This window comes from Aquila chrysaetos, chromosome 4 (genome assembly GCF_900496995.4).
Source record: "Aquila chrysaetos chrysaetos chromosome 4, bAquChr1.4, whole genome shotgun sequence".
NCBI classification, from domain to species: Eukaryota; Metazoa; Chordata; class Aves; order Accipitriformes; family Accipitridae; genus Aquila; species Aquila chrysaetos.
This window is the reverse complement of record NC_044007.1, coordinates 7,241,184-7,258,243: the sequence shown is the minus strand read 5'-3', so window position 1 is coordinate 7,258,243 and position 17,060 is coordinate 7,241,184.

The window sequence follows — 17,060 nt, the reverse complement described above, 5'->3', positions numbered from 1 at the left end:
CTCCCCTGTCCTTTCCCTCCTTCACCCCCAATTCTTTCTTCCCAGCAGAGAGCAACTAGAATTAGAGTAATCATTTCTTGTAGGCATCAATTAAAATCAGGATAACATGAATTGTGCTTTGCATACTTGCATGGTAGTTGCTACAACTGACAATTAAGTTGCAGAAAATGGCACTCCAACTAAAATAAGCATCACCTGTAAGTTCAGTTTGTTTGGTTTTGTTTGGGTTTTTTGGTTTTAGGGTTTTGTTTGGCCATTTAAAGAAAAATAAATGGTCCCTTTTAGCAACAGTCAATTCCCTTCTTTCTTGTTCCCTAGAATGAGCAAATCAAGGAAACAAATTCTCCATGGTCTTCTATTTCTGCTGACTTCCAGTCTGAGTCCAGAACTAGTCTTGGAGAAAATCTAAAAAGAAATATTCAATTATCCTGTTGTAATAAAGGCTGAATTAATTCTTCTGTGTTAAGCTGACAGGGAGTTCATCTAAAGCATTTTAGGGGCTTTTGATAAGAGGACTTTTCTTCCTATTACCAGTAAAATTATGAAGAAATTAAAAAAAAGCTAGGATTTTAGCTTATCATGTTTCGGGGAGTGAGGGAATTGTTTGTTTTGTTTTGATTTCTTTTTCTGGTTAGGATAAGATAAGATATAAATATTCAGAAAAGTCAAATTCTGCGATCAGTCATTTTCCATGAGGTTTGAGAAACATCTGAATAGTTAGACTAACTTTAAAATGCACCAAATAATTCTTGGGCACATCCATTTTGGGATGACCAGTTCCCAAGGTATCCATGCAGTGGTGTGGTGGGTTGACTCTGGCTGGATGCCAGGTGCCCACCAAAGCCGTTCTATCACTCCCTTTCCTCAGCTGGACAGGGGAGAGAAAATATAATGAAAGGCTCGTGGGTCAAGATAAGGACAGGGAGAGATCGCTCACTAATTACCACCGCAGGTAAAACAGACTCGACTTGGGGAAATTAGTTTAATTTATCACCAATCAAAATCAAAGTAGGATAATGAGAAAATAAAACCTAAATCTATAAAACACCTTCCCCCCACCTTTCCCTTATTGCCGGGCTTAACTTTACTCCTGAGTTCTCTGCCTCCTCCCCCTGGTGGCGCAGAGGAACAGGGAATGGGAGTTGGGGTCAGTTCATCACATGTTGTCTCTGCTGCTCCTTCCTCCTCAGGGGGAGGACTCCTCACACTCTTCTCCTGCTCCACCATGGGGTCCCTCCCACGGGAGACAGTCCTCCATGAACTTCTCCAACATGAGTCCTTCCCATGGGCTGCAGTCCTTCAGGAGCACACTGCTCCAGTGTGGGTCCCCCACGGGGTCACAAGTCCTGCCAGAAAACCTGCTCCAGCGTGGGCTCCTCTCTCCTCGGGGCCACAGGTCCTGCCAGGAGCCTGCTCCAGCGTGGGCTTCCCACGGGGTCACAGCCTCCTTTGGGCACCCACCTGCTCCGGCGTGGGGTCCTCCCCGGGCTGCAGGTGGAGATCTGCTTCCCCGTGGACCTCCCTGGGCTGCAGGGGGACAGCCTGCCTCACCATGGTCTTCCCCACGGGCTGCAGGGGAATCTCTGCTCCGGCGCCTGGAGCACCTCCTCCCCTCCTTCTGCACTGACCTGGGGGTCTGCAGGGCTGGTGCTCTCACATATTCTCACTCCTCTCTCCAGCTGCAGTTGCTGTTGCACAGCAACCTTCTTCCCCTTCTTAAATCTGTTCTCCCAGAGGCACTACCACCATCGCTGGTGGGCTCAGCCTTGGGCAGCGGCGGGTCCGTCTTGGAGCCGGCTGGCGTTGGCTCTGTTGGACATGGGGGAAACTTCCAGCAGCTTCTCACAGAAGCCACCCATTGTAGCTCCGCGCAGGTACCAAAACCTTGCCACACAAACCCAATACAGGTGGCCACTCAGTGAAAACAAGTGTCTGAGAAATGTGTTTTAAGAAAAAAGAATGGAAAAAATAGAGACCAATCATTTTTCTTAAAAATCTTGGATGAGCTTAAGACACCTCTTTTTGAAAATGCTGATTAGTGTTTTTTTTTCTTTTCAGAAACAACTTCCTAAGATGCACTTTCACTTCAGTTGTAGCTGTCAGCTCAATTGTGCATCTGAAAAAGAAATTGTCATCCTGCTTTCCCTTGCACTCAGATAACTGTGGGCTGCAAGAATCAAAAAATATAAGCACATAATTTAATTTAGTTTGCTAACACCATGTATTTCACCTTTTAAGAAACTTGTGGCTCTCTTGGTAATAATCAAGTCATAGGTCTCAACACATCAATTGCTTTGAATTAGGTAACAAATATTGTAAAAAATGTTAAAGAAAGAAATGTTGGAATCCAGGCCTTCGCATTTGTACAGAACTAGCTCCTTAACAAAGCCATAGCTAGATAGAGGCAAATCAAACAATTTACAATAATTTAATTATAATAATTACTGTCCCCTAAAAGTCATGCGATTACTGCTAAAATCTTGCAGAAATGGTGAGAGGGAGAACATAAATATAATCCTGATTCTTATCTTAGCAGTTAGTTTTAATGGACATTTAAGGCATTCTAATTCTTAGGAAAAAAGTATTTTTATGAAATACAGGGATGAGTTGAAAAGCAAGAACAGTATTTCAATAAATTGTAATTGAGTGTGGATTTAATATTTTTTTCTGGTGCTTCTACAATTTTCAAGCAATAATTGGAAAATAATGCTATTAAAAGATATAGGATTTGAAGTTTTTTTTAAAAAGCTAGAAACAAGCATCTTTCTCCACTCCCTTGCAATATAAATCATTTGGTCCTGATTCTTTTTTACCTTGCATAATCTCTTTTTCATATTCCTACTTTGCATCCTTGCAAAACATGTGATGCTGGTGTACTAGTGTTTTGTATTACTGATGCTAATTTCTTTCATCTATCAATAATATTTGACAAAGTCAAATAGTGAATCACTTTTTTTGTCAGAAATTCAGACCTGCACAACATAGCCGAAACAAAAAATATTTTCATTTCTAAATATCACTACAGGACAGGATAGTAAGTGTATTATCACCTTTGTAATGTACTGGGACATGGCAGACTTCCACCTTCCACAGAATTTGTGCCCTTTTTCAGCTTCTGTCCATGGTATATGAAGAGAAATGGGATGGAGAGAAATAGGGTGAATTGGAAGTGGGAAATTATTGAAGAGCATCCATGAAAAGCTTTTGAGAGAAATATTTTCGTCTAGAATAGTTAATCAAAATCAATCTAATATAGAATAAAAATTATAAAATATAATTTCAATAATAAGAAAAAGACTTTTATAAAAATTCTTCATGAAAAAGATTAAACATAAAGTTGTCATTGAATGTTATATGCTGTATGTTCTGATGGGCACCGCTATATAAGGATCACTGGCTTTAGTGTGTCCTTCTTGCACTGGAGTGCTGCTCTCTAACAATTCCATGGGCACATGATTGTTCCAGTGTCTACGAGGCCACATCTGTATTAAGTTCACTTGCAAATCAGTTCACATCTTCAGCTCACCAGGCTTAGTAGCAGAAGCTAGTAAACTCAACACCGGCAACTCCTGTTCACCACTGGCTTTTGCTAGTTGTATTCACATTGTGCTTTCACAGGGCTGAAATTCAACCCAACCGCTATCCTACACATCTTTACATTCATCTGTGACTGACTTTTGTAAGCCTCACACCTGACCGGAATCATCTGAACCACCAACTTCATGGCCTTTCAAAGTGCTGTGTCCAAATCTGTTGGGCCTCAGATCAGCAGCATTAACAATCAGTGAGCGGCATTTCCATATACTTTCACTGAGATGATAGGGGTCAGAGTTGTGGCCCTGGCCCACTCCATCCCACTCCAGGAGCAACAGCAGTCCTGGAGGAAACAGCCTTGCGTTATCTGGACTGAAACGTCTGTATAGTCCAGAAAACTAATAGGAAGTGCACAACTTCTGGAGTAGCAGTTTAGCAAAATGTGCCAGACACTGGCTTTCACAATAATGTCGACACACTATTTTGGAGTACCAAATGCCCCAGACAGCAGCTATTATTCTTCTGAATCTGTCTGCCTGACTGTCTTATCAGTTGTTGAAGAACTGGTGTAGAGAGAAGTCTATGTCAAGCAGCATCAAAACAGGGGTAAATGGTACCATTAGGCGGAGACTTTATCCATCATGTTAAGAATCAACAACATCACTAGATGAATCTTTCCCAACTATCCAATTACCAAAATGGTATTTATGCAATTATGTATTACCTGTGCAAAGAGATTTATAAGTATTTGAATTTTAAATGTTGCCTTTCAATCACAGCCCTTGATGGACTATAATGGATATTAATATAAGTTATGTTGAGTGTGTGAATGCTGCACGAGTCACCAGACATCCCCATCTGCCCTGAAGAATGTTGACACTCCCTTCCCTCTCTCAGACAGGAACACTGACAGTGTTAGGACATCAAAAGTTCATGGCTTTATCAGAAACCCCTTGCTCTGAGTCATGTGTCATACCTGGAAAACACTGGCTCACGCTCTCCAGCTGGGCTTTTCATGAAAAAAAAATTAAAATAATCACTTGCACAGCAGTGTCCCAAACGCCATATGCATTGTCACAGTCTGCTGAATGTTACAGAACATTTGGTAGCCCAGCAGGAGCCATGCCATCAAAATTGGTGAACAGGGCACTTTGGGCCAACTTTGTCCAATCCAATGCTGTTCCAGCTCCCACGAGGGAAGTGCAGGCTGTGATACACTTATCCTTGCCTCATAAGGAGCCAATGTAAACTGTGAATGTAAGTCAGGACTGGGGTTACACCATGTTTTCTCTCATAGTACACCCTATCCCCAACCTCTTACCCTTCCTCCGCACCTTCACAGTTCCTGGGCTAATTAGAAACTCAGTGTGTGACCACAGAATTTTTCTTGCTCGCTCAGCAAGTTTTCCCTGCAAAGCTCAAATACGTTCTTCCGAAGAACTAGGATTCTCTAGCGATGTTCACCCCTTCCCTGCACTTGCTACCCGCCAGGCTGTCTCTTTACTCTTTCTCTTTGTTACTCCCTTTTCTCTTGCTTCTATTTACTAATATAATTACCCTGTTGTTGACCTCTGTTTATCTTCGTGGCAGCATCCCAGAAGAAATTTGCAAGTATGCGTTTGGTGCAATTTCTCTTATTGGTATTTGGAGATATTAGAGACATTTTATCTAGCTCTTGTTCTGTGCCAGTCTCCAAAGAAGCCTCATTCTCTGTCACTCCTCTCTTCTGCAGCAAGGTTAGCCCTCACATCAGCGCCAGAAGATGACTTCTATGAGCACTAGCAAAACTCCTAGCACCACCCAAGGTCTAGTGCCTGGGTATCCCCACCGGAGCTGTCTCTCACGGTCTTTTTCCTGGTCCTGAGCTGCTGGTATCCCTTGGTGTTTTTCTGCTTCTTGAGTCATCTCATTTTTCTGGTAGGTCAGGGCGGACCTTCTACCTAGAAAGTCTTTTGTGGCTTTTCATTGATCTCAGAAATACTGTCCACAAACCATCCAACCCAGAGCAGCAGGAATCTGGGTCTATCTGTGGGGACACATTGATGCTTAATGGCTCACCCTCAGCATTATGTGGGCAGAGGGAAAAGAGTCACCACTGCCTCTGGACACAGTCCATAGCAAGATGCTGTGCTGCCTGCTAGCTGTGCATCTCAAGCTCCTGCCAATACCCAGTCCATGTCCCCGTTTCCCTGTCAAGAAGACAGAGTTGACTCGATCCCAGCTTAACATAGAACATGAGCAAACGTCGGCAGTGTCGGTGACCACAGCTGGAGCGCAGGCTCGGTCTGGTGAGGACAGCCTTCGGGATATAATTTAGACCTCTCATAAACCAGACGAGCCTTTAATGGGAATATTGCCCGGGCCACCTGTGATGGATTAGCTACCTTCCTGGCTAGCTCTTACAGGCCGGGTCTCTGCTGGTGGATCAGAGCCAGCCCGGATGGTCTCAGTGCGATCGTGCTTATGATGGGGATTGGCTCGGATGAGTGATGAGAAGGGCAAGGAACTGCCCACTCACTGGACTGTGAGAGTTGTGTTGTGGTTCGAACGAACGAAACGACACGCTGGAGAAGAAGTCCAAGGACCGGTGGCTAAAGCAGAGAGCTGTTGGCGTGCTGGAGAAACAGGCCAGCACACCTCCGGCTGTGGTGGGTGTTTGGGTGACTTGTGCTGGCCCGAAAACCCGCGGCTGCCAGGCACAGCTGTGTTCCTCCTGGTGCTGCGTTTCCTTTGGGCTGCCGGTTTGGGCTGCAGGGCTTCCATTTACAGGATTGTGTTTTTCTTCTTTCTCCTAGCCACAGGGGAGCTTATCAGATAAAAGAACTTGGTGGAGTGACAAAGATTGATTAACAGTGAGGTGGAATGGGATTTTTATTTCTGCCTCCATAAACACCTGAGTGACAGTCAGCTGTGTGTGACTATGGTCTTATCAATAACAGTTTGTGTGAGATTGGCTTGAACTAAAACATTTTGTATTTAAACACCCAAATCTTTGGAAACTTGAATCTTAGCAATATTAGGTAAAGGAATCAAATGCTGTACTATTTCAGCATCAGGGAACAGCTGTAATAAACAGGCAATGTTTCAGAGAAAGATGACAAAAGCTGTGCAACAAGATTTAGGGATATTCCAAGGGATAATTCCCCAGAAACTAATGTCAATATATGAAGTTTTGACTGAGATATTTAAGAAGATGATAGAAGGCATAGTTCAGATCTGATTGCTCTTTTTCTCATGTATCACTTCGTAATGGAGGATTAAGAGATATGTGATGAAATTACAACTGCTTTTAAAACCTGAACAGGAAAATACCTCTCTGGGGTTTTGTGGAGCGCTCTGCCTTTTCCAATCAAGACTCAAATTTTTGAATGCAACACATTTTCTATTATTATTATTACAGAATAATAAACTGAGCCCTCACTGGGCTCCAAATCCTGTTTTTCATTCAAAGGCTTAACAAGCAGGCTGCAGGTTTTGCAATTTGGGCTAAGTAGGACCTCTAGAGGGTAACAGTGTGTCACCTTCCATTACTACGGGCCATATGCAGGGATGAAGGGAGCCACAAGAGACCATTTAGATGAGTGCCTAGTGTTTAATCGTTTTTCTGGAGACCTTTGTAAGACTTTCAGCCGATATGGCATATCGAGAATGAAATTCTGTGGTGGAATTTCTCCTTCCACTACTGCCAGCAGAGCCTTCTGTTCATGATGCTCCATGTTGCTCACAGACCTAATTGAGAAGCAAGGTCCTTTTTACAGTGAAATTGCCATCTCAGATCGGGCTAAAGGAAAATTTCAAAAGTCCATAACAGCAAGTAGGAATTGATCCACGTCTGCTCTGTGCTGCATAACAACAGAAGGACAAAATAAATTTGCATGCACCTATGTGGGTGCTTGCACCAGAATAAAAACATCCCCTCTCCTGAGATTTTCCCATTTTGAAACCAGAAGCTTGTCTTGACCCTTCTTTTCATGCAATAAATAAATAAATAAATAAATAAGACCAGTTTTTCTTCTGAGCTTTGTGTTAAGGGCCCTTCCACTCTGAACTTTTGCTGTGCAGTCTTCTGAATAAAAAAAAAAACAAAAACCCAACAGTGTTTTTTATTTGCCTTTCTTTCTTTTCATCATGCCTTCCAGAGATAAGCTGTGATTGCCACATAGAAAAAAAAAAAACAAAACCAAACAAACTGCATTCAGTATTTGTTTTCCTTTCACATTTCTCAATTATTTTCCAATGGACAGTTAACCAGCTCCTTCAGCAGGATTCATTTCTGACCACGGGGTTGCTCAGTGGGCCCTGACAGATATGACATTGCAATCCCCCTGTGCCAGTTTAGGATGCTGCAGCATCACAGTCGAGATGGCTCTTAACGGAAACTCTGCTAGTGCTATTAGAGGCTGGAATAAGCACCGATGTGAGAGGCTGGAAGTGCTTAAAGATGTGAAAGACAGGCAAGATTTGGCATGAATCTTAAGAAGGGTGAGACAGCTATAATGGAGATGAAGGACTAGTATGTGAGGAAAACAAAAGACTGGGTAGAAAAAGGGAGAAAAAAGGAAAAATAGGGAGGAATTCTAGATCACAGTGTTGGGAGACTGAAATTTACAGAGGAGAGAAAGCCGAAGAAATTTTAGCAATATTTGCTAGGCAGTCTTTTAACATTGACATAAATAGATTATCTTCTGAGAATCCCATTCAGTAGTTTAGTTAATACAATAACAGGGAAATCAGTCACCTGATTTATTTGAAGAAAACCATTTTGATATTCCTTGGGTATTACTTTCTCTCTTGTAATGTTAATGTCTGTTTAGCACAGAAGTACCTATTCTACAGTTGTTTCCTTTACTTGTTTTACCTCTTCTTACTTATTTTCTTGATTGTCTTTGAAAGCCTTCCATGGCTTTGCATTTATAGTAGACCCTCAACATTTTTGTGGTGATGGTATACTATCTGAAAAGTGATATACCTTTTCGGTTTGTGCTGGAGTGGGTGGCCATAGCAGTGGAGATGTTGGAGAATTGGTTCTACTTCAGTGTCTAATACTTCAAAAAAATAGATATGTGTGGTTTGCTTATATATATACACACAAACACACAAATATATATCACTAGTTTTTAACAAAACAATGCTCAACTCTTGGCTCTCCTGTAGCTCAACCTTGGGATCATTCATGGGTTTTTTTTTTCTTCATAAATTGGGAATAGTGCTTCCTTCTTCATACTGTCTCATGTACGTATTTAGAAAGGATGATATTAGAGCCTTTTAAATGTGTTTCTATAACACTGAGCCCTATGGGGTCCCCATTCTTAGCTCGGACCTGTTGGTGTCATCATAGAACAAATATTGCTAGTGTTGCACTGCAACAAGACTGTAGAGTGTTTAGGAATGAAACTGAATTGGGGATCTAGGCTTTATCTTTCTCACATACCTATTCTTCTAAGGAAGGTTTAGTAACCTAGTTTCAGGTTCCAATTTGTTGTTTTGTTGTTTTTTTTAAACACTAGTTGTTCTTTGTCCACATCTTTAGATTTGCCTCAGTTCTTTAGCTGTCCGAGTGTTAAGCTGTCCAGTCAGGATAATTTGCTTCATGTTTCAGCAGCTGTGTTGAGAGTATTTTGTTTCTAATACAGATACAAGCAGAATATCATTTCTTTATTTATTTATTTTTACTTCTGACGATGTGGAATCAAAGACATTTTAGGAAGGCAACTTCAGGGTCGTGTCATGAAATATGAAGTTACTAATCTAAAGTCTGTGTGTATTTAGCCAGACTAACTCATAATAGTTTGAAAATAATTGATAGACCTTTTAGTACCCCTCTCACTGGCTGGAATTTAGCTGTAGGCTAGGAGGTTAAAAAATCTCTGACATAAAAGAGATGTAAAAAATATATTATACTTAGTTATGCTGCATGCATTAAAATAATTTTTACTGATTCGTAGACCCTTGGCAACCTCAGTGAGTTTGAAGAAGGCTTTTCCAATGGATTTGATGGAAATGCTTAAAGATGTTTAAATAAAACTATGAATGAACCATCCTCTCATAACTAAAAGTGATTATTTGGAAATGAGTTGAAAGACACTAGGGAGAGGGATTCTTGTACACATATTCATTCCATGAAAGCTCTATATGGAAAGAAATTACCAGCAGCACTTCCATTCGAATTTTAATATATAGTAGTTACTAAGCATCTTGGCTCCAAAAGCAAACTTAAATATTGCACTAGCAAATATAACCGAAAAACATTAAGAAGAACTGAATCAATGCAAAAAAAAAGAAAAAGATTATTAGTTTTCCCTGAACACACATGGAGGACAGAAGAGTTCGAACTACTCAACCAGTGAGAAAGAGGGTGAAGACCAGGCTGGCAGAAGGAAAAGAAATCTTTCTGCAAGCTAATTGTGCAGAAGGCAGTGATTTCAGTGAAAATGAACGACATCTGGCCTTTAAGACCGTGTACAAGTCTCATGACCCTTGCTAACGCTTGCTGAAATCAGTGGCATTTCCTAGATGAAATTTTAAACTCTTATAACAGATAGTTAATAAAGCTTATTCTGTTTGCATTGGCATGCTGGAGAAAAGTCTAAAGCGAATTAGGGTGATACCTTACTAATCCTTTTGTTATAGCTGGAAAAATTAAGACAGTTGTCTTAATTGCCTTAATTTTAAACTCAAAGTCCCACAAGAAAATCAGAGATGTTCAGAAATCTCTTCCTCATTCCCACTGGCTTCCAGCCCTGTGTTTGTAACCATAAGACCATCTAGAATAGTTATAATTCTGGATAAGTGGACTTTCTGCAATCAACATTTTATCCAGTTGAACAGTACATCACTGAGCATATTGGAAAAAAAAGTCAAGGGCTGAAATCTTTACCTTTCTGGTTCTAACAATTCCTGCATGTTTTAAAATCACAAAGTCCTCATCTAAACTACTGCTTTGCTGTTCCTCACAGGTAGAAATGGAAGATTTCATATTTGCCTTTGTCATTCTGAGTGTCCAAAGAACTTGCCTGGACAAAAAGAGTTATGCTACCTGTAAGCAATTTATGGGAAAAAAAAAAAAAGGTAATGCAGGAAGATCTATAGCCACATACCATACTAAGTGCAATAGTCCTGCTGCATATCATTTAGCGGAAGCACTGCACAGTTATACTAAATAACAAAAATGTGCATATTCCTTATGCACTGATAAGGGGTGAAATGGTTCGCAGTAATTCATGAATCCACTATGAGTCTTTTCATTTTTAATGGACTCGGTATGCTTATTTCCTGTGGCACAGTAAAGCTGTAGTAAAGGGAGCAGCCTACTGGCCTTTGCACACCTGATCATAAAGATTAAACTTTGTTTTCTGGTTTTAGCTTCAAAAGTACCTTAGAGATTGTGACAGGAACTGATTGCTACCTCACATGAATCGGAGTGTAGTAGAGCAGCTGAAACCTGAAGAGTTCTGTTTTGTGACTCTTATGTTCTTCTATTAACTACAATTTCTGGATGTTCTGGTTTTGCTTTTCTGGTTATGCTGTTTTTAACATACTATTACGTCTTGGACATGTACGAAGAAATGTTACTTACTGAAATCTTAACTTTACACTTCTGCATTCTGTAAAGGTTGACTTCTCTCCTTTGTGTTACTCTAGGTACATCTCTATGTGTTGGACAGTCAACTGTAACGTGCTTTGAGGAAAACTCTGTGGAGAAAATGGATGTGAAGTGATGAGTTTTCCCTGAGCCTAACCTCTGCCCAAGGGCATTTCAATACTATTAATAGTGAAGCAGAAGATGCATATAAATACAAAATATTTGGGCTGACCTGTAATAATTTCTTCTAGAAGGAATACTATTGACTTCTCAGATTCCAGTAAACACAAACAGTGAAATTCCTGTTTAGTCGTATGTGATGGATTCCAGCAGGCATACATGGAGCCTGGTAAAACAATGAAATTACCTATCAATATGCTTTGGGTCAGAATATTTGTTAGTATCACTTGCTTTTGTGTTTGTGTTGTTATTGATTTCTTGGTAAAACAGCAGACTCAGAACAAAGGTACTATTTATATAAAACTCAGGTAGAAAATAGCTGTGTTTAGTTTAATATAACTTTTTCAAAACACCTGTTTTAAAAAAAAGTAATGTTATTTTGAATACTGAGAGCCACAACTGAGCAGACGTTTTCAGTAAACTTCTTGGACATCAGGGTAGTTTATGGGATTGTGCAGCAGTTCAAGATGAATGAAGTCACAAAAAGTGACGGACAATGAAAAAAAAATTATTTTCTGATGAAAATTCTTGTTTGGAATGCAATTTGTTTTTTTTTTTTTTTAAAGTTACATGATTTTGTTTGTAATAATAACATCTTAACGTTCAAAGCATGCTTAAAATGAAAGAAAGGTTAGTGTGATAAGCTAAATAAAAATGTTTCTCATTTATAAAGAAAAATATTTTTGAACAGGGTAGGTCAGGTTGAACTTTCTTTTTATTATACAAAAAGACATTGAAAACTCCACTGTTTGTGGAGCTCTGGAAACTACCTAGCAAAAGAACAGAGAAAAGAAAGGGGGTGGAACAAAAGAGAAAAAGTTGGGATTTAAGCACTTAACAAGAATTTAATTTTTTGGCCATCATACAGAAGGAGGATGCCTGATGTTGAATTCTTTGACTTTAAGTTAAATGAAACAAATTATTTAATTTAAAAGAGCCCCTCCTCTATTCTTACTATTCTTTTTCTGCCATTATTTTCCATGAAATTTTCTTACCCAAAACTATACTAAAAGATAAGATGCAGATATTGTATGTAAGGCTAGAGGAATTATGTCATTTAGCTAATCTGATTGATGCCGAAATTTTCCATCAAGTAACTTATTTGTGAATTGGTGCCTTCCTATTCACAGCTGAAAAAACCCTCACAGAAGCTTCATGTGTCACTTCCATCTCAGCTGAAATACATTTTGAGGACTCATGTGGGATTAGCATGATGAATAGACCATGTTCTGGCCTGCTGCGCAGTAGTGAGTTTTATCCTTTCTGACTGGCTAAAATGATACGAACCTCAAATAAAGCACATATTGACATTGTAAGACACTATTAAGGTCCACAGTGTACCATGGTGATGAACCATGACCAAAGTACTCCCAGGGTTGTAATAATTCATTACTGAAATAGCTTCCTTCTAATGCCTAAGGCTGATTGTGTCAAAGAGCTTGGACTCCTAACCCCAAGGCTTGTTATATAGCATTAAATAAATCTCACTTTCTGTTCATTTACCTGCTGTATCAAAGGTCATAAATCAGAGTTGATATCAATATTTGATAGGTATCTTTTAAGGATCTCCCTCTAATTATTGGATGAAGTTACTGTTAGGCAAGCCTGGGTTTGCACTCCCAAGGGGTGATAGGTATGCGTAGATAGTACAGAGAAATACCTTCCATTTGCAGGAGCTATTAAGCCAGTTGTCCTATAACTGCTTTCTTTCAATTTCTAATTCTTATTTTTATTTTTATTCTGGAGATAGAGGAATTCTGTAGTTCTTTCAGGTGAACATCCCAGCTACCAGGGAAAACAGTCATGCTTCCCCAGTGTATTTAAGGTCCATTGATCTTGAACTTTTTCAAGCTCTGCCAGGAAGCAGCATGATAAGAAATGGAGGCTTCATCCTCCTTCAGGCACCACTACTGGGTATTCCTTGGAGCTAAGGGAGGTGGGAATTAGTCCCATTTAACGAAGGAGAAAGTGGAAGGTGCATGTCTCCTACCCTGGGTCAGTGCTCTAACCACTGCATTACAAGAGAAAAGCACTTCAAAGAGCATTCAAACTGTTCTTCTAAATGGAAAGTGACAGCTAGAACCTTATGAATATCTCAGTTTTTTCAGTGTATATTTGATACACTCTGAAAATACCCTATTTTAGAAGCACTCTGAGCTTTCCCAGGACATCTGTCTTGAGACAATCAGAACCTCCTTCACCAGCTTCAGTCCTGGTCCTGTAACAGCTCTTTCGCATCTGGCAATAATCTTCTAACCTCATTATGGTCATTGGTAGAAGTAAACCATTGTGTATGCAGCAAATGTAAACCTCCCTGACTAAACTACCACCATTTGCCTTTGAAACAAACAAGCAAATAACTATCAAAGTTCTTAAATGTTTACTTGCATTTCTCAGAATGGAATAAACTTCATGCAGAGAATCAGATGGCCAATGGAAACCCATGCATGAAAATAAATAACTGTTTCTCCATCAGTATATAGCAATCATAAGGCCCAGTGACCACTGACTTTTGCCTATTTTCTTGAAACAGATCTTAATTTAGACTTGACCAAAGGTTTCCAACCTTTTATTAACTTCATTTCATGTGGCATAACAGTAGTTTTTCTTAATTAAGTAAAGAGAAATAATTAATTCAGATTTACAGAATACTTTTGACAAGATTTGTTACATGACATTTTAAAACAGATAAGAAGGTGTGACACCAGGGTAAAGCAAAGAACTGGATAAAAGAGTGGGAAAAATAGGATTAAATAGTAATTTTTCAATATGGCAAGGAGTTAAAAATGAACTTCCCTGGGTTTTGCAGAGCTGAATCTATTTAGTAATTATCAGCACAGGTGATGAGCGATGAGCTAGACAAAGGTGAAAGTGGTAGGAAGGTAGAAGAAGAAGAAAAAAAGTACAGGGGAATACCTGACAAGAACAGTTATTTTGCCAAGAATATTTCTGATTTTTTTCACAATTGCAGTGTCAAACATAGACTAGATCAGTCTGGAAAAAATGTCTGAAGAACTGGACTGTCAAACAGTTGGCAACTGTTTTTTCCAATAAACCACTAGTTAGAACATGCCGTAAGGAGATGAAATACTCTAATTATTCTACTTCCCTTCCAGAAAGTGCAAGAATGTGAATACTCTAACCATCAGGCTTAAAGTGTATCTCAGCAAAAAGGTGAACTGTTGGAAGCTGAAGGGTAACACCTCCACTGACACCACCCCATCTTGTGTCAGGAAGCACGCTCTGATGTCTGCATTTCAGCTACCAGACTGCAACAGATTTAAATTCTCATCCTAGGAGCTTAAAAAGAAAAGTAGAACAGCATCCACAGGAGAATTCAAACCTGCGGACAAGATTATCTTGGTCTGCCCTATAACCAGATGGTTAGGGCTATCTCAGTGTGTAGGCACAAAGGCCCCTTCTCCGCATCTTAGACGGGCACTCAATCTACTGGGCTATTGGAGAGTGATGAAGCTGTCACCTCTCCCAGCAGTTTTGAGTAGCTAACGCTTTATTGATTTGACTCCTCAAACTATGTGAGCACCAGAATATTTCATCTGAGGTTCAGTGAGAGCATTGTCAAGTACAGTAACTTGCTCATCCTAGGTTTTCATTTAAGGAAGAAACAATGAAACATTTATATACTTGTTTAAATGCTAATCAGCTTTTGTTTGGCAGCCAGACCAAAATATTAATTATTCTTACAGCCTTAGTCAAGGACAAAGAGCCTGTTGATGAGCTTCAGAGGGACTTCGTCTTACATAAATGGGTTATTTAATGGCAAATGAAATTCTGTGCTGAAAAAAAATAAAATAATAAAGCATGAGGAACTCTTAAATCACTTGTCAAACCTTGCAGCATTCAAGACTAACAGCAGGAGGTGAAGAAAGGGACAAAGGCATCTCTGAAGACCTCTGCTTAATGTTCAGCTGCAGTAAAAATTCAAGCATAATATTAGAATGCAAAAAGAATGAGATTGAGATATTTCAGATCATATTATAGTGCCTGTCTGTATTCTGCATAGTGCCTAATCCTGTATGATCTCATCTAATGTACTATGTGGCATTGGTGGAATATTTCTTCAGAAGGACAATTCAAAACAAGAAGGGATTAAAATAATCAACAGGATTAATAAAGGACATAGAAAGCTGCCTCAGTGAAAAATAAGAAAAACCTTATGAGAGAGTCAAGAAAACAAATACGAGTCAACCCATTAAAATAAAAAAAGTAGAATGAATTTGAATTGGGAACATTAGTTTTCCCTGACCCATGTTACAAAGAATAAAGGACATTACATGAGCCTACAATGCACCTTTATATATTTTGTCAGAACTAGTAAAAATAAATGTATTTTTTCATGTAACAGTTAACTAAATTTGGGATTTTATTCCATAGAAAATGTGTTTAAGATACCCAATTTAACAATATTCTCAAAGGAATGTGGACATTTAAATGGGTGCTCAGACTACCCAGATACCAACATCTACAATAGCTTAGTTTTTTGAAGAGAAAGAATGAGTGATAAAGACTATTTGAAAGGACATATTTGTTCATAATTGCTTACTGCAAGTTTTCAGGATTTTCTTATGTGTAAGTCCTAATGATGGATGTAAGGCTGCCACAAAACACTCCGAGATCTCATTTTCCTGGTCTTGTTCAGACAGACCTTTCTCTCATATTAATTTCTGAACTGTGGTGACTTTTACTTTTCTGACAGTATAATCTAATTGCAAGTCTTGCAGACTATCTTAGTGATGTTTTGTGAAATTAATTAACTACATTCTCAACTTTTCCATATTCAGTCTTTAAGAAAACCAGCTATGGCTCATTATATGCCTTTTCCTCCCTTATCTTCTCTGGAAATCTGAGGGAACTATTATTTTCACTGATATACATCTAACTGTTGGTCACATTGCAAATGAGCAGAAGATAGCCATTGTCTATTAAGTGAATAGCTAATTTTCATAAAGACCTTCATATACATAATATTCATTAGAGCATGTATAAATTGCATATTTAACCATCCAGAAGAGAAGAACTTCTTTAATAACAAAACAGTGAACAGACCTGAAATATAAATAACGATATGGAATGTGAACATCTGGAAACATTTAACAGCCAGTGAGCTATCTTTTCCTCCTATCATCAGAGATATAAGAATATTATAGCATCACCTTGCTCAGCCTCTACCATAAGATTAATTACCTTTGCACAGACCCCATTTAATTGCTCATAAAATTGATCTGACTTTCAAGCTTTTATAGCAACTTGTATGTCCTCAACAAAAGCACTTAGAATAAATAAGACTTTTTTCATCTCTCTGATGTAATCACAAAATTAAAACTAAATGATGTTCCAATTCATTTTGGTACAAGGAGTAGATATCTCAAGAATCACCAGAACAGTGTACATACATAGGCTCTTTAACATTTTTCTGGTAGAAAGGACATATGACAAGATAGTTATTTAATATTCTGACACTGTTGAATCATTAAGATATCAATCTATAAAGGCCAGTGTTCTGAAATAAATGATGTTGAGGAACTTGGTAGAATTTTGTGGATTAAATGGTATATAGAAATGGACATTCTTAGCTATTTCACAGAATCATTCACAGTGAAGAATGAAATAGAATAGAATAGAACAGAACAGAATAGAATAGAATAGAATAGAATAGTTCAGTTGGAAGACACCTACAACAATCATCTAGTGCAACTGCCTGACCACTTCAGGGCTGACCAAAAGTTAAAGCATGTTATTAAGG